This window comes from Cynocephalus volans, chromosome 9 (genome assembly GCF_027409185.1).
Source record: "Cynocephalus volans isolate mCynVol1 chromosome 9, mCynVol1.pri, whole genome shotgun sequence".
NCBI classification, from domain to species: domain Eukaryota; kingdom Metazoa; phylum Chordata; class Mammalia; order Dermoptera; family Cynocephalidae; genus Cynocephalus; species Cynocephalus volans.
Window position 1 is genome coordinate 45047918 of NC_084468.1, and position 18945 is coordinate 45066862.

Here is an 18945-nt window from a genome sequence, read left to right on the forward strand (position 1 = left end):
GTTGTAAGAATCACTGAGACAATGTCTGAGAAAGGGCCTTGAAAAAAAATTACAATGAAAGACATGATTGTGCTTATAGATAGAAAGAAAGAAATCAGTAGCATTAACCTGTTAAGATGAAAATGTTTTTCTATTAAATCATGAAGCTGATGGGAGGTGTCTGTCATTCTCTTGGAATAATTATTAATTCTCATGGCTGTAAGGAATCAGAAGAGAAATAGGAGCAGAATTTTTTTTCTGTGTCATAATTTAAAGGTTTAGATTTTTTTTTTTAAGAAACACAAAGGATATAATCAAAGTTGTAAGAGACCCACCAATATTGCTGTTTCCATTACAAATTAAGTCTGTTTAATTAGGTTACATAGACCCCATAAACAACAGAGACCAGGCTTTGTTGTTTTGGTTGCTTAAGGCATGTCTCTTTTTGTCCTTTTTGCAAATTCTACTGTAATCACTGTCTTTTTCCTGAAACGTTATTATTTCCATAACATAAAATCTGCATCTTGATGTTGCCACATGTAAAATACCTCCCCTCCATCAAGATAGCAAACTTTATTTTACTCTGCATACCTATAGGACACATGAGAAATTAATCCAATAAAACAAATTGGCTCATTAGGTTGTAATGAAATTACTTATTTTTATGATTAGTTTTATCATTCTATTTTATTAATGAATGCTTTAAAACACTGCTTTAATGTTCTCAGAGATAAATGTTACTATCAATTATAAAAACCACTGCAATTCCTTGATAATGATTGGAACAAGATGTAGGAGGGCAAGAGCCAGGGAAATGAGTTGGGTTTCATTGGCTCACTGGTCAGCTCCGATCCCTGAGTCAGCTCCCCACCCCCACTGCTAGATCTAAACCTAGCACTTCATAGTCACATCTCCCCTTTATGCACCTGCTCGTTCTTTCTCTGTCATATTCTCCATTATTTCTCATTCATCTATTGACTCTGTTCATGAGCATGTAGGGCTGGGACTAATTTTACATTTGGTATAGCACCTGATAACTGTTGACAAAGGTGCCATCACCCCATTTTACAGATGTGGAAGCTCAAATACTAAAGTAATAGACTTAGCCAAGGTCAGTACTTCTGAGAGATTTTCAGGGATCGTTGCAAGCCTTGTGGGTTAATCACTTGACCCTGATCCGAAGTCTTTCCACCTGTTTTTAATAAGCATTTTACAGCACCCGGTAGCTGTCTTACATTATTTTATTTGTTATTCCACGTAAAAGGGTAGCATGTTTTTTTTTATTTTGTTTTGTTTTGTTCCTAAATTTAACCAGGAGAAAATGGGTAGAGGTAACTAAAGCCATGTGACATGAATGAACTGCCTTGTGTGTGAATGAACCTCTAAATTCTCAAGTGCAAGTCAAACAATCTCTCAATGGGAATCCCACGGGAAATGCCTCACAGGATTTCCTCCTGTGACTGACACCACCCATCACCCAGCACAAAAGAACAGATTCTCCTTCGGAAGAGGATTCCTAACAAAAACCACAGCCACCGAAGGTGTCCCCCAAGGAACTCTTACAACAGTGGTCATAGTATCTACAACTGTTACTGGGAGGAATGGTGCCTAGACCATAAGTGGCTCCTGACCTACAAAGGTTTCCTCTTTCTCCTATGTGTCTGGCTGTCCTGAGTTACTGAGTCTGGATGAGATCCCAGGGCTACTACATTTCAGTCTAGCGCTTCCATTACCACGTCACTTCTTTATAAAGAGGCTTACATAGCGACGTGACCCAGCTTCCTTGAATGTTCTAAATGCCTCTCAAGAGCCTTTGATTACACTGAGGAAGCACAAAATGTTCATGACAAATCTCTCCTTTGTTCTTCTATAATTAGTTAGTTCTCTTCCTCTTAATTCTACCCCTAATGATGCATTGACTTGGTTAAACAACAACACAAAAGATGCAGTAGATTGTGTTTATCACACTATGATAGAAACATCAGCACTGATGTGGAATTTCTGCTCCAGCCCCAGGTTCTTTATTTCTGTTGGTAGGAAAATCCAAATATCTCTAACATGGTGATCATTTTCTAATTATTCAGGAAAATCTACCTTTTTGTTTATTGCTTTATTCAGAGCCTGAGCCATTAGGTAAAAAAGACTCACCTCCAGGTCTGTTTTCTTTGCATGTTAGGTGGTAGTGGGGAAAGGATACTGATGTTTCCTTAACACATATGATAAAGGTGGAAGTATTAATAATAATAATAATATTAATAAAAGGCAGTCAACTTGCATGAACATCTGGCACTTTTTGTGGAGTCAAACATCCAGCAAATTATAAAGGAATTATGAGCATGCCTATAAATGCTTTGAAATGGTCAGCAACACTCTTGAAGTCCTATGTGTACAATAGCCTTAGGTCCACCATTTTTTTTTTAAAACTGACTGAATCTTTTGTCTGAAGGTCGAGTTCTAGTCCTCCCTAGATCTAGCCCTGTTCATGGATGGAGAAGAGAGGGAGACTATAGTGTTTCTATGAACAGATGGCTATCTAGCCCTAACTAACCCAGGTTAGTTTTATTCCTTTCATAGTCACACACACACACACACACACACACACACACACACACACACACAAAATGAGTAGTTACAAAGGGCTGGCATATGGCCACTTTTTATGTTCCTTCAGCATTCTCTTACTCTCTCCGTTTACTCTAGCCCAACTTCACGCCAAACACTGGGCTCTACACAGACTCGTGAGCCCCTCAGCACTGCCCAGGGCCCCACACTGGTGGACAGCCCCTGGTGCCCTCCTTTGCACTGTCTCCCATCTGTCATCAGCCCTTGCTCTGAGTTCCTCGCGAGCCTCCCTCCTGAACCACACCCCGTAACACAGGCCAGGAAGAGAACGTCTTTGTCATTGACAACAGAGAACAGCTTTCAATGAGCAATACTCCTTCTTCCTCATAAAATACACAATCTGGTCCATCCAGTTCCTTCTTTTCAGGGGATGGTGTGGGGAGGCCAAAGACAGGGTGGGCCGTGCCTGTGCCTCCCTGATGCGGGACACTGTATCCTAGGGCTGGGTGGGGCTTGGCTACTGTCAGCAATTGCTTCTCTAATTATTCTCATTCATTCGCAGATGAAATACAAGGGCACACAAAGTATGTAAAGAAATTTGCATAGCAATCAGTTTCAATCAGCCATTGGCTAAATATAAATGTCTCATTTAAAAAAAAGAAAATCAACAGTGACAAACACACTACCAAAAACCGACTCCCAGGCACAGAATCCAGAACACAGAGGAAGGGAGCACACGTACCACACAGGTCCTGGAAGGTGGGCATCTGGATCACCCCTGGGGATGGCACACCCTGTGTCTGGGTTTTATCTGCACCCCCTTCCACTAGACTGGCCGCAAAACCAGTGTTGAGCAGGACTTCTTCAAGCCGAAGGGGCCAGGATCAGTAGCCACAGAAAATCACCTCCGGCAGGAGGGTCTTTTGCTACCTAAAACAGCATTCCCTCTAATGTTCTGCTGCATTTGGAGCTCCCACTTACTCCAGGGGGGATGCAGGCACATAACATGAGGTGGGGCATGAGATTGGGACCCCAGTGCTGCTTTTCTAAATGAATTAGAGTTCATCTCTGAAAAACCACTGAATTGCACTCCAGGTACAATTAATTCAAGTAAGCCCTAAGTTTTGGAAAAGTCAGTCAACCCGTTTGGTCTGTGAAATGGCTTCAAGCATGCTATGTGTTTGGTTAAAAGATCTTCCCCCTGTAGTCTGAGTCTCACTTGATTCATCTGTGATTCAAAAGCTGTGACTGAAATAGTCTTCAAACTCACAGGTGTTCAGCTCACTGGGGACACTACACAAAAATTCAAAATGCAGCAGCCATTACTGTCCAGTCTCATTATTTTCAAGGTCAGAAACGGCTGATCATGAACACATTGGAACAAAAGCCTTTTGGGGATAGAGAGGAAAAAAAAAAAAAAAAGGTAACTGAAGACCCTTGACAGGGACAACATGTTCTGCAACTTCTGGAAGTAATCAGAGGGAGAAGCCAAACAGCCGATTAACATTTGTGCACAGACAGTCCTACATGGCCAAGTCCAGGAGATCCAACTGGTTGAAGGGGATCCAGAAAAAGAACTAAATCAACTTGGTCCCACTGAAAGCAGAGTCAGTTCCAACCAAGGGCTTAATATGTTCTAAGGTTTTGTTTTGTTTTACTTTAAATAAGTTAGATTTCCTGACAAAATTGGGTCAGCTGTGTAATCATCCTGCTGCATCAAAGGAGCTAACAATGCTTTATGGCATCCATACCAGTCAAGGGCTCCTTCTGCCACCAATCTGCCATGAAGCGGGCCAGAAGGACCTCCTGGAGCTGCCAGATGCCCGAGGCCAGGGTGTAGACTAGAGAAATGTCTGTGTGTCCCCTTCCCAGAAGACCTCCAGTAATATTTCCTATCCTCTGGTCCTCTAATCATACAGAATCTCAAGGTGTGGGAAAGTTATTTTACTCTCTTTATATAAAAAGAATAGTAGAATATATAGATATTTATGTACTGAGTTATAGCTGGGCTGATAAAATGCTCAGATGCTTCACAGTTTTTCCTTTTCAAATGACTTGTTTATATGTAAAAGTTTTAGGACTTGGAAATTTAGTAACATGAGCACACAATTCTTAAGAATATTCTTTTATTTGCAAAAAATGATTCAGTTCTACCTTGTTTGGTTTAACCACTGCTCTGATCTCTTTAAAGTGTATGTATACATAAGTCTCCAAACACCAGGACTGCTGTTACCTAAAACTCACATAATCAAAGACATTGCTTACTGTGTACTTAAAGGTATGCTTTCAGAGGACAGGGACAATGGCTTCTTGTAAGCTGCTGGGGGAGTCCACCCCCATGAGGCTGCTCTCTCTTTGTAACCAGTTACAATTAGTATTTAAATTCTGGGCATCTGTGGCAAAGGTTGACTTGGCCATATGGTTAGAACTGGAAATTCAGTATTTCTGGTTGTTCCAATTATTTTTGTTCAGGTTACTAATCAATACTACATCTAATGCTATTTAAATAAAATAAAATGGCATAGCAACTACACCGTTCTTGGTAACAACTCCAAATGACAATGAGGCATCACCTAAGTGTGCTCCAACACCAACCTCAAAGCCAAGTGCCACGCTACCTTATAAAAAAGCTTGTTAAGAATAAGGGTTATAGCATCATAAACACAGCTTTCTGTTGGAGTAGTCTTTGACACATGGTAATTACAGATTTAAGCGTCCTGACTTACTGGGGTCAAACATTTTTCTTTAGAAAAATAAGGGCATGGGATTAGATTCTAAAAATAAATGGCAGGAATGTATTCTATGATTTCAGGATTCTCCAGTGGGTGGGTGGAGGTATCCACCAAGTTAGGATACCATTAGCAACTGGATAAACTTCAGCAAAATGATCTCTAAAATCATGTTGACTTGGCAAGATCATGTTAAAAAAAGACGTTGGGTTGAATAAAATCATTTCTCTGAGGAAAAGAGTGAATAAATAGTGCCAAACTATTCACACAGTGGAAAGTTCTATGTTTGGGGAAGATGAGAGACTCGGTAGTTCCTAAAATGCTGGTCTAGTGAGTGCATTCCATTGCTTTTTTTCCTGAAACAAATTTATAGATCATAATTCTTTTATTCTGGTTTCTAATTATTTATATAAATAGAAAAAAGTAGCTACCTGTTTAGTCGTCTCAGAAACTCTCAGGATCACTAAAAAGTTCTGCATACTTGAAACAAGAACAAAAAGAGGCCAAGACAATTGTAGAGCTACACGACCACGCCAGTTGTTGGGCTCCATTACCTGTGGGTAATCCTGCCGACTGGGCCAATTGTCAAGCTAGAGCTGGGCCTGGAGCGCACAGACCCCTCAAGCCTGTTCCAGACTGGGTCACAAAACCCTTCACATGCCAGGCTGGGTCACCAGACCCCTCACATGCCAGGCTGGGTCCCCAGACCCCTCACACACAAGTCTATGAGCTAGGTAACTGGCAAACAGGTCCTGGGAAGCTGTAGGTTGGAAAGCATGGCCGGAGTGTAGTGGCTGCCCGAGACAGTAAACTCCAGCCAAGGTGGCAGTGCCGCGCCGGTGCACTGACTCTGCCCACACGCAACCTATTCACAGCAAATGCTCCACAGGATTCTGAACATCTGAGGGGCCCTGACCATTTTCCTTTATTATCCCAACAACAATGGACTGGATCAATTAAGTTCAGCAGAGAAAGATATACATGAGTTGAAACAGAATGACTTAACACTTAGCAATAGCTTTAACATCTGTATGCTCACCCTGAGTCATAGAAAATAGGCCAAGAAGCTTGAAAGAACACAGATGGACACGTAAAAGAGGCAAATACTGAAATAAAAATGTTAAAACTCTGAAATGCTAAACTCATTTAAAAATAAGTAAAATTTGGAGAATTATAAACTCACGCAGATAAATCTGGACTAAAAATCGGTAAAGGCATATTTGGCAAACATGAGCACGCATAAATCACCTGCTCCAGAGGACACAAGGCCCTAGAGAGTGAAACAATTTGACTAATATGCTTACTGAACAATGGTGCAGTAAAAATGAATGATTATTTCTGAAAAATTACCTTGCACTCGGGGGGATGTCAGAAAATTGGAAAAAGACCAACAACATGTGATAGTGATGTAGAAAGAAAATAGAAGGAAAGGGTAGTGAAAAACATCCTATTAGTGTATGATATGTGCAACTGTTAGTTTAAAAAATTGTGGAATACATATTAGGGAAGTAAAATTCAAAAGCTTCAGAAACCCAGAGATCAATAAACAAAGAGCAATTTGCATTTAAATGACTACAGACAAGTTTTTGAGATTATCTTAATGCTATAATGCTGTTCTTGTCATTAAAAATATGAAGGGATTTCGGAAAGGGGAGGAGGATTGAGCTGAACATGCTGTATTTTGGGAAAGATTTTATTTTCACTACTAGTTCAAAGATTCAAAAGGGTGCTGAAAACGGACAGAAATCACAACAAAAGTGGTATTAAACCCAGTCGTGGGAAGGTGTTTCAGAGGATATCTTAACAGTCCGCCATCACATCGATCTGAATCAACACCCTGACAGATGACCTAGGAGCAAGTGTCACAAAAGTTATGGATGACACTCAGGTGGAGATGTCGCAGAAGACAGAAGGGAAAAAAATAAACTATGTTAGACACAGACGCATGTGCAACTAGAGAGAGAATTCATGGAAAACACAGATATGAACAGGATGGAGAAATTTAGAAAGCAGCACAAATTAGGGATGAGAGAATTAAACATAAATTCACACTGAGCACAAAAAGAGGGTAGGATGGGGAGGGAGTCTGCTGGCATGTGCGATTTCATTCACATTTATCTTCAGAGCACATAACCCAGAGAAATGTTTAACCAGGTAAAAATCCCTTGCCCCCTCCTCCTTCAGGAACAGCCCAGCCAAGGTGAAAGCAGGCAGAAGCAGCAGGAACTAACACGCACAGCCTGCCTAGGTGCAGGCACCTCTCCTGTGGCTCGCATTCGCTTCACAGGAGCCCTGTGCTGCAGGAATCATCATTTCTATTGTCCAGACGTGGACGTAGGAGTCAGATTGTCCCGACTGCCCTGTTTATTGGCTCATCCTGACATCAGAGGCCCTCACCGCTCCCTCCCTCATTCCTCTGGCCTTGGCTCAAACGCCCTTTCTCAGGGAGGCCTTCATATGCAAATCAGCATCTCTTTACCCCAGTTTATTCACTTCACAACATTCATTTCCATCTGATGTATTATAAGTCTGTTTGTTTATTGCCTCCTCACTGGAATACGAGCTTACTGCACAATAATATGAGCGCCTAGAAATGCCTGATATTTCATAGGCATTTGATAAATATCTGTTATTAAATTATACGCTTCCCAGGAACTAGTGCTTTCTTTTTACTACCTAAGTGTAAACCATTCATCCACCAGGAGGTTTCCTACTTTAGAAAATCAAACATATAGAACAAGACACTGAACAGAGAGGGTAAGAACTTCCAAGAAGTAGGAAATGTTTTGCTGGATTTTTTTTCAGAACGTTAGTTTACTTCCACTGGGCAAAACAGTCAATCTGTTTCTGTAAAGCAGTGTGTTTATTAATAGAAATTCCCTGCCTTTGCTAAATGCTAAACAAATGTTAAATAAAGAATGTGAAGGAGAATCAAATCACTGGACTCTTCTAGGGTCGACATGCCTCAATCCAACCCTTGGTCAATCACACCAAGAATGCAAGAGGAGAGAGAGAGACTTATGTCCAAAGAAACCAAATAAAAAGTGAAAAATCAGTCATCCTGATGCTCTTTAAACAACACTAAGTAACGGAATGGGGGATTTAAAAAACTCACACTGACCACATTTCTGGTAATGGAAGAAACGATGCCTGGGTTACAGAGAACACTGTTTTTCTTAGTCTGCTTCACCCCACCTGTCCTAATTCTGAGCCCCAGACACCACTCCTGTCTAGTTGTCATTGGACTTTTAATTCTCTGAAGGAGAGAAGTGTCTGGGGGCATTTTATAGAGACTCAGCACCTCTGAAGTGTTTAATAATTCTTTTGTGATGTTAAAGGAATTACAGTTCCCCTATGAGGTTGAGCTGATGTCCTGAGTAGAACCCAAGGAGGCCAAAAGATGGGCACCTTAGAGAAGACCCTCGAGTAATAAAACACAGGCACCACTGCCCAGTACTACAAAGGTATCTTTTCTAAAAAGTGTTCAGGGAGCGAAGAAAGGAAGTTGTAGAGGAGCAAATATAGAAATGTAACCAGCTAACTAACATTGATCAATAGCCTGTGTGCCGGGCATTGTACGGGCGCCGCCTATGCATGAGCTCATTTAGAACTCACAGTAATGCCATGAGGCTGATACTGTCATCACCATAACTTACAGAAATTAAGGCAATTGTCCAAAGACATACACTAGAGTCTGTGTGGCTCTGGAGTCCACACTTGTGGTCATAATGCTGCTCAACCTGCACATCCCCGAAGAAATCTCAGACATGTAAAGGGTTTGTATCATGAGAAGGAGGGTCTTTATGTATATATATTTTTGATGGTGCCCAGATGCTTTTTCTATAAAAACTGCAGCAGCATCTAGAGGGAAGGGTTATTCCAGATGTACCTGCAATAGGGTCCCTTCGATCTTCTTTAATCTATCATCAATTAGCCCAGGAAGCCAAAAATGTTTTTGGCTGACCACTTTAAAGAATGTCTTTGGGACCTCTTGTACTCTGCCCTCTTATTCCTACTTCAGTGGAAAAATGATTGTACTGGCTAGAAAGCATGGTCTTCAGCATAATATTAACTGGCCAGAGAAACTACACAAATATTCAACCAGAAAAGTTTAATCTATAAAGAAATTACTTTTCTGGTTCAGAATCCATATCAGTCTGCCAACCTTCCTTTATACGGGCTAGAGCAACCTGACACACACCCCAGCAACACCGTCTCCATGGCAACAAAGCCTGGGTCCTGGGATGAGGATACCTGTGTTCCAGGTTGGCTAGATCGCCTATGGGAGCTTCTTTACCCTCACTAAATCTTAGTTTACTCATCAATAAGATGGGGATTTACTGCCCCTTGCTATGCAGTTCAAATGAAGTCATTTACTTATCACCACGGCTAAAGTTTATAGCGCACTTATAATGGTCCAGGTGTCTATAAGTGCTTCACGTGTGTTATATTTAATTCTTACACCCATGAGGTAGGTACTATCATTAAGGGCTCTGATTTAAGGATGAGAAACTTGAGGCTTAGCTGAGGTTAATTAATCTATCCAAGGTTACACAGCTAGTAAGTGATGAGCCAGAATTTGAACTCGGACCTAAGTGACTTCAGAGGTCACATTTTTAATCACTACAAGCTGACAGTGTTTCATGGCTGGACTCTTTCCTGCCTCTTTGCTGCCATCCTCGGTATATGAAACCTCTAGAGTTACATGAATGCCCTTGGAATGCCATATTCAAATGTAAAGCTATTATTGTCAAATGGCTCCAGGCTGCATTTGTACAAAATTGATCATGGAAGTCCCATGACGCCATTATCTGAACATGCCCAGGTGGTCAGACTCCATCAGAGGACACTCAGTCCATAATGGGTGACATGCATGGTGACTTGCTTACACATTTATGGCATCGCTTTGCCTGAAGCTGGCAGTTTAAAATTTTAACAACTAGCTCTAATTTTATTGCTTCCTGAGGACACATTTTGCAAAATAATAAATGCGTTATCATTGTTTCTAAAAAATGCCATGACTTGCTCAAGGTCACATGGCTTATTACTGGCAGGGTTGAGTCATTTGCGTAAATTATTATGCCTCAGTTTCTCCATCTATAAAATTGGAGGTTTGGACTAGATAACCTCCAACATCTCCTTAAGGCTCTAAAAAACCATGGTTCTGGGCCACAGACTCCACCAGCCAAACTACATGCTGGTGTCAGTTTTCCTCTTCAAGTTGGGGGAGGGGGAAGATGGATAGGAAAGAGGAAGGAAGTAGGAGCTGAGGTGTCGATGTAACAAGAAAAAGGAGCTAAACAGATGAGGAATGCCTCCCAGGGAGGAGAGGTGGGGGCTCTGAGAGTCCAAAGAGAAAGGCAGGTGTGGTAAAGAAGGATCAACTCATGGAGGCAGAGCTGCATGGGAGGCATGGCTCTCATCCACTGGTCAATGGCTCAGTCCTCTCCCCACAGACTCCACCCTGAGATGCCAGCCATCCTTTTCTCAGCTCAGGCAAGTCACTTACCCACCTTCAGTGACTGCAGGAGGAAGGGACTGCAAGGTTGCAGCAATTTCACTTTGCTTAATCTCAGTCCACCTATGCTCATAGCAGATGAGCTTGAGTCATTGCCAAATTTCATCAAATCAAAGATTCCATCTACTGTAAGATGTACTGTTATATTACAAATCCCCAATAAAAAAAACACTGCCAATATTCTTTGTATGATGTTATCCATTGTAAGATGCACCTGCTTTCAGAGATACTAAGAAGTATGTCTTGCGATTGATGAAATATGTTCTTATGACTACTGCTATTACTAATAATAAAAATCCACAATTTAAAGGTTTCCTACATACTATGCACTGTAATAAATGTTTTACATGATCTTATTCAATACTCACAATAACATGTGAGATAGGTATTATACCATTTTTAGGTGAGAAAAGCTCAGAAAAGCTTCCTCGTTTGTCTAAGTTCATGGGGCAATCAGGAAGACTTCTGGTTCTGGGTGTGCAAGAATTAAACATGGGAGAAGTGGGCTGAGAAGGGAGCTCCCAGAGCTGTATTCACAGGGAAATATAAGAGAATAAGAGAAAGGGGAGTCTGAAAGAAAGAAAGGTGAAGTTGGTACTTCAGAGCTCATGCAGGAAACAGGGTCGCTGCCAGGCTGATGATCATGGTTCAAGATTCCTGGCATGCGTGCGCCCTTCCAAGAACCCGACAGAGGACCTGCCGACAGCGAATTCATGATTTTATCTTCTTTTTAAGAAAGAGGATTCATCAAATTCTAAACAAACCCGAATCTTCCCCAGCCTCATTCTTGGTGTATTTGAAAACAGGCATGGTTGAGGGAAGAGAGGCCTCAGAGGAAGCTGGAAGACAGTGGGGCCCGCATGGGCACACCGAAGGAAGCGTGATGGTTAAAAAAAAAAGGCAATATGACTAAGAGAAAAGAATGTCTGCTTCTTTGGCCCACAAGTTTTACTTGGCCTGCAGAAGTGGGCCATTTCCTGCCCCATTCCTTCCAAGACCAATTCGACAGACCAGCAGTGAGAAATTTTCCTCCACTGACTTGGAAGAGGTGGTGTTCTAATGCCAACAGGTCGTGAGAGCCTGTTCTTCAAGCAGTGGTCTCCAATGTGGCGATGGACCAGGAGGAATGTGGGCAGACCGCAACAGAACTCTTACGCATCATTTTTTCTTATCCTTTAAAAATGTTTTTGTGCATGTTCTATAATGGATACATTAACACAGTAGTACCTGTGTATAACTTATAAATAGATAACGATACATAGGACAGGCATATGGACAAATGTCTGTGATCGAAAAAGCTGGGAGACTGTCACCCTAGGGAGAAGATATTTCCCCATTCTCCTTAAGTTCCTCCCATAAAGCTTCTGGGTGACAAGATCATCATAGACACTCATATTGGTAAAAACTGCACTTAAATTCATAAAGACATCAGTGTTTAATGTTCTGAATCTTTCTTTCTTTATATTTCCCTCAACTTCGTAAACTAAAAAGTCTTATTTTTCCCTCTTTCTCAGTTACAAGCCCAGTATGTGGAGTTTGTCAAAGTCATATTCATCAAAATGTAGCTCGAGAACTCTGCATCATCAGTGGAGTGTGAAGAAGGAAGGAGAGAGAGACTTAGGAGATATGGCAGCCACTTGCAATGTGTAGATCTTATTTAGCTCATGATTCAAACAAATTGTAAAAAGAAAAATTACGAGACAATAAGGAACATGAGCAAACGGGATATCTGATATAAAGGAATTATGGTGACTTGTTTTTGCTGTGATACTAGTGTTGTGGTCACATTTCTTAAGAATCTATCCTTTAGAGATAAATACTGAAATATTTGCAGATGAAATGACACGATGTCTGAGATTTGCTTCAAAACAATTCAAGGAGATATAGATAAAACAAGATTGGCCGTGAACTGATCATTGTTGAGGATGGGTAAAGGGTGCAGGGAGGTTCATTATATTCTGCCCTCTACTTTCGTATGGTTTGAAATTTTCTATTACAACAAGTTAAAATGAAGAAGAAAGCAAATCAACCAAACATGAAGCAATCAATCAGTGAGACTTTTAAGGAAATCCCAACTTGGCCTCTTATCTTTCTGACTAGAAAGGCCAACAGAATTTCCTTAAATCGGAGTGGTATTTTGAAACTGCTGGGTTTTGCTAGAGTGGAAGTTCTCCGAGGGAGAATGTTTCAGACCAGAAAGTTTGGAACTGGAGTTGCTTTACTGTTGACAAAAGAGGACTTGCTGATTCTCAAGGAGAAAAAAATAAGACCATGAAAGAGGACAAAATGCTCTTTGGACATCAAAGAATTATTGCAAAGCAGCATTCTGATGAGTTCAGTGTAAATGAATCAGGAACATGCAGCTTCAATTTCCTTCGAAATATAGAAGTCTAAAAATTTAAGGAAAAATGTCCTGTTAGACATGTGCTGAACTGAAATGCTTCAAAAGACATGAAGAGAGTCATGGAACTCACATGGGCCCTGGCTTTGCCGCCTGAGACTGGACCTTGTTCCTGCTGAAACAGGTTTCTCCACCTCATCCCATTTCCTCTGTAAACTCTACCTCCTTCCTTCCAGGTCCTAATCCAAACTCAACTTCATATGCTCAAAATTTATGATGAGAAAAATCCAGGGATCAGCAGTATTTTTTTTCGTTTTGATTTTGATGAGAAAAAACAAATCCTTTGAGACTCAATTTGGAAAACATTTACTGGCAAATCCATAAAGCTCAGGCTGTGGGTGTGAACTTCGCAAGTGTTGGGCGTAGTTAACACAGTGAAAATGAAGTGAGGGGAACGGACGCTGAGGTGATCTCGCTGCATTTTTCTCACTCATCCGCTCCCCTTTTCTCACACGAGAAAGAATCCCACTGCAATAATCCCTGCCTTCCTGTGTGATCTCCACTAGGACAAAGCTTTGAAAAAGATGCTTCCCCAGGTTATGCAGTTCACGGCCCGATGCCTGGCCCAAGGCTGGCCCGAGGCAGCAGGGAGGAAGAGCAGCTACCAAGGCCAGTGTTGCTAGCCAGGCTTGACCTGCAGAAGGGCACACTGGGGAGCTGCACTGGGTTTTGATTAGTGATATACAAAACTAAGGCAAACGATTTTCTCACTTGAAAGCCCAGAATGCCCAGCTGGGTTGGATTAAAGGCTCTCTCCGGCCTGTGAGTACAAAAGTGAACGTCCTTGTTGCATGAAGGCAGTGCAATTCGTCAGAGACGTGTTTAGCAGGTCGGGTTGAGTAAGTTCTTGTAGGGAAGTGGTAGGTGGCTGGAGTCCTTAGTCAACTAAGACACTCAGTGGGTGTTCTGCATCTCTGATTCCTGGGGCCTACCCCACTTCACAGGAAGGACACACACAGGGCCGCCTCATAACTTCTGTTACTCTTGGCAATTCTCTAGGAGACCTTATCCTTCCATAGCCCTACATGATTCAAACTGCCAAATTGGAATTGCTCATTTTAATTTCCAAAGTACAAAAACTCCAGTGGGAATAAGCGGTCCCCACTCAGAACCACTATCTCAACAGGGGTCAGGGAATAAAGAGTAATTTCTCTCTCCAGATTCTGGCATAAATACTGTTCATAGGGATTCCACTTACAAACCAGAAATGTTTTTCTAACTCTAAGCTAGAAAGAGAGCCAGCATTTCCTGACTTCCTGAGAAGTCTCACAGCTATAGCAGTAGCCCTAGTTTCCAGGATTTGTCATTCTCCAGTGGCCATGCCTAGCTGTCTTGTTGACAACTGTCCTCTGTTTTAGGGACGCAGTTACTTACTCTGAAAAGAAAGACCCCGACGTACTGTGTGTCCACTCAAAGCTCACTCAGACTCTATGCCATGGGCATGGGCAGGTCACAACATCCACCAGAATATTATACAAAATTGAAAAGTATTTTCAAGGATGATACGAACCAGAAATTTTAAAGGTGGAGGAAAGATGACAAAACTTTTCAATTTTCTGGAAATGGCTTTTGAAGGTTGGGTGTACAAATAGTAAAACCCATCTCCAGGACTTGCACCACCCCACCAAGCCCTAAGGTATTTTCCTTGAGATTTTTGCTAAACTATGCATTTAAAGAAATGTTACAGAAGCTGCAGGAGATCACTGACCAGGGCAATGGTGATCTCAGCTATTCAAGTACAGAGCTGCATTCTGAAACATCTGAATGTTTCAGAGGCTGGCTTGCATCGTTAGGAGCAAGATCAACATTCCTTCACCACTGAAAACAAACCAGCGCCTCCTTCATCACAGTTTGCAATGTTTAGGAAGTGGCCAAGATATGAAGCAAATTTGTTTAATTCAGTTCAACTTAATTCTGTACTGAACTGTGCAGAAGCTGGGCATATAGACATTAATATCTTGCAAGCTCTCCTGAGAACTCACCGGAAGAGTGGAAAGACATGAAAGTTCCCAACAGAGCACCGCATAGACAGAGGTACAGAGGGAGGGGTGATGACCTTTGATGGGGAAGTCAGGGTGAGCTGACATCCCAGCTGCACCTAAGAGTTCCCAAATTGTAGTGCCCACGAGAATCACCTGGGGAGCTTAAAAATAAACATAGATGGGCCCCACCCTCAAAAGTTTTCATTTTAATAGGGTTGATTTGGGGCCTGCTGTAGTTTGAATGTCCCCACAAATCTCGTGTTGAAACTTAATTCCCATTGTAAGTATTAAGAGGGTGAGAAATCCAACTATGGTATCTGAAAGGTGGGACCTTTAAGAGATGATGGAATCATGAGGACTGTGCCCTCCTGAATGGTGTAATCCATTCATGGATTAATGAGTTAATGGTGTAATGAGTTCTCAAGGAGTAAACTGGTGGCTTTATAAGCAGAGCAAGAGAGTACTGATAGTCCGTGGTGTGAACTGTTTGCGAAGATATGCCAAATAAATGAATTTGATACTCCTGATTCACCACTTGGAAGAGCAAGGGATTTAGTGACTCTATACATGATACTTTTGAGTATCTGTGGAAAACCAAGGAATATAATGATGCTGGTTGGTTGCTCTTCACATTGCGGGACAAAGTGAGGAAAGGAAAGGAAGAGGTCAGGGATTTGATTTTTCATCTCCAGGCACTCTTGCTCAGCCCTGGCAATGTGACACCCTACATTGCCACTGGACTCTAGAAAGTCCCCAAGAGGAAGGCCCTCAACCAGATGTGCCCCCTGTACCTTGGATTTCCCAGCCTCCAAAACTGTAAGAAATAAATTTCACTTCTTTAAAAAATTACCCAGTTTCAGATATTCTGTTATAGGGAACAGAAAATGGACTAACACTGAGCCCAAGAACCTGCATTTTAAAAACAAACCCAGCCCCCAATTCTGATGTAGGTAGCCCTCAGAACCCATACCATTTTAAGGTCTTCACTTACAAGTCTCCTCATGTGTGGGGCTGTAAATAGGCCCAGAAAGAGTAGAAGGCTTTTTCCAAGCTCCCTTCCATGAGACAAAGTTTATTTCCTAGATTCTCTTTAGGATCTAGGAAATTCAGAAAGAGAGTTAGTGGGAGCCTGGGGGTGAGGGCCCGTGGGGAGAAAGCATTGCCCTTTATCCTTATGGCATGCTCTTTGCAGACTCTGAGTGCACCCTAAGATCCCTGCTCCCTAATCTATCGATTGGAACTCCACACCCAATACTCTGGTTTCAGGCTGCTTCTGTGAAGTTCACTCTCCTCTGGGCCACATCAACAAGTGACAATAAACATGTTTTAAAAAGGAGCTGCCCTGAGTCATAAACTATGGGCCCTCAAAGCCAAATTAGGCATGCAGAAGTGATCTGCTGGGTTGGACACCGTGTTTATTTATTTATTTTTTTTAATTGAATTTGAATGCCTCCAGGCTATATATATATGTGTGTGTGTGTGTGTATATACACAAAGGGTCTTTAAAAAGTTTGTGAAAAGGTTCATAGTATCTTTTAATTCTATTTTTCTGTGAAGTTTTTGAAGACCCCTTGCACATATATTTATGTTTATATTTATATTCACATATTTTCTGCAGTTGGCCACAGGCCAACAACCTCCTTTCATCATATACTCATACCTGAATGATTCTCATTTTTAAATAATTCCTGCCTGGCTCCTGTAGACATTTGAGTTTGAGAATCCTGGGCCACATGCTAAACTTGAATCCACTTACTGGATTAGCTCTAGTGTTCTAACCGGGCCCGGAGGGAACAGAACTCAGAGAGCACCTTGGCATGAGAGAGGAAGGAAGATCTAGGAGGGTCTCTGCATTTGCAAGCACAAGGGACATAGGGCAAGCTTCACACTAGGGCGGGATCCAAAGCTCAGACAAGGGGTGGAGGAAGCCTGGCAAATCCACCAAACTCTTCAAGATCTCCCTGGCCCATGGTAGGTAAGAGAAGTGTCTCTTCATCTTAGGGACATGCAGCCACCCCTCTATCACCCCTGCTCTCAAGGGTGCTAAGCTGGCCCAGTGGTCCCATTAACTACTCTGAACTGTTGTTCAAGCTTTGGTGACCACCACAGCCACCCCTCAATCCTTTTGCCAGTGCCATTCAGCTTTCTTTCCTCCCCTATTCTGCCTGATTCATCCCTGTTTGACAAGATTCAGCTCAAACCCCCAACTTCTCTAGAAGCTTTCTTGGACCAGTTTCACTGACGTGAACAATCTCTACCTCCTCTCAACTTAGTACCTCCTCTACTTTTAAAAGACTTATCCCCTTCTGCCTTGTATCACTGCTTACATTTCTTGTTTGTATAAATTTCGTCTTCATTAGATTGTCAACTCCTAGAGGGTGGGTACCCTGCTTAATTCTTTAGTGCCTGTATTCCTTACAGCATGCCACAGTACCTGAAACATGTCATTAAGTCACTGAATACTTAATTATCACCAGTAGCATCAGGTAACGACTGCACGGAATTCTCTCATAATGCATCCCCAGCAATTGGAAGCTTCTAAGAAAGTTCTGTTAAATAATTTTGCAAGCACTATACTTACTGGCAATACCCTGTACTGTCATCATGATTTCTGAACTGCTTTACATTTTGGAAAGAACAGCCTGCTTATGTCCACTCAGTTTTTCAACAGAAAAGTTGCCTTTGATTCATGTACTTACAGAAAGAAAATTAAACCAGTGTGAAGAGCTTTTTTTCAATGAGGCTATAAATCTGAAAGTAACTAAATGAAAGGACTCCTCGATGGTAACTGAAGTAGGTTGAATATTACCCCCTCAAAAGTCATGTCCTCTAAGAACCTATGAATGTGACCTCATTTGGAAAAAAGGTCTTACAGATGCAATTCAATTAAGGATCTCAAGATAAGATCATGCTGGAGTATCCAAGTGGGCCCTACATCCAATGTCAAGTATCCTTATAAGAGGAAAAGACATAAACAGAATTGAAGAGGACACAGAGTAGAAGGCCACCGTGCAGATGAAGAAAGAGATTGGAGTAATGTAGCCACCAACCAAGGAAGACCTGCAGCCACTAGAAATTGGAAGGATGCAGGAAGGATTCAATCCTACAGCCTTCATAGGGAGCAGAGTCTTGCTGACACCTTGATTTCAAGCTTCTGCCCTCCAAAACGGTGAGAGAATAAATGTCTGTTTTCAGACACCCAACTTTTGGTAATTGTGACAGCAGCCCTAGGAAACTATGATAGCAACTATCAAGGATAATAGATGGGGGTGGAGGGACAGGGAGGAATGCTAGGGCCCTGGATTCACAGACCACGCCCTCGGATCCATCAAGAGCAAGGAAGGAGCCTTTTCATAATCCCAATTGTCTCTGCCATTGTATGTTTTTCTAGGAAAGCTTCTACAATGTCACCATTTCCCCAGAGATGCTCACAATTCAGGTTCAAGCCAGACACTTTCTCTTTGAGCCTTCTTACCTAAGGTGGACTGGGATTGCATTCCAATATGTTAGGGCCAGACAATCCTGAAATGTGGAGTCCCCAAAATGAATGATCTGCCTCCAAGGACCTAGCTCTATTTATCAAGCATTTATTGAGCATCTACTATGCTAGACAAATTGGTTAGTCTAGCTAATTACAAAAGAGGCAATGACTATCCACCCCTAGTCATGGGTGGTTATCACTATCTAAATATGGCCAGCCAAGCTTTTCTAATCTGGGTTCTATGAACTCATTTTAGAGTCCCTGTTTTCATTTGCCCACTGACTCTAATTTAC

The 18945-nt window shown here is 41.8% G+C and overlaps 1 protein-coding gene across 2 annotated transcripts in view; it reads right to left on the minus strand.

Annotated features, from left to right (window-relative positions):
* LNX1 (ligand of numb-protein X 1) overlaps positions 1–18945 on the minus strand; it is a 113970-nt gene that overhangs the window by 67059 nt on the left and 27966 nt on the right. The gene's annotated exons all lie outside the window — the stretch shown is intronic.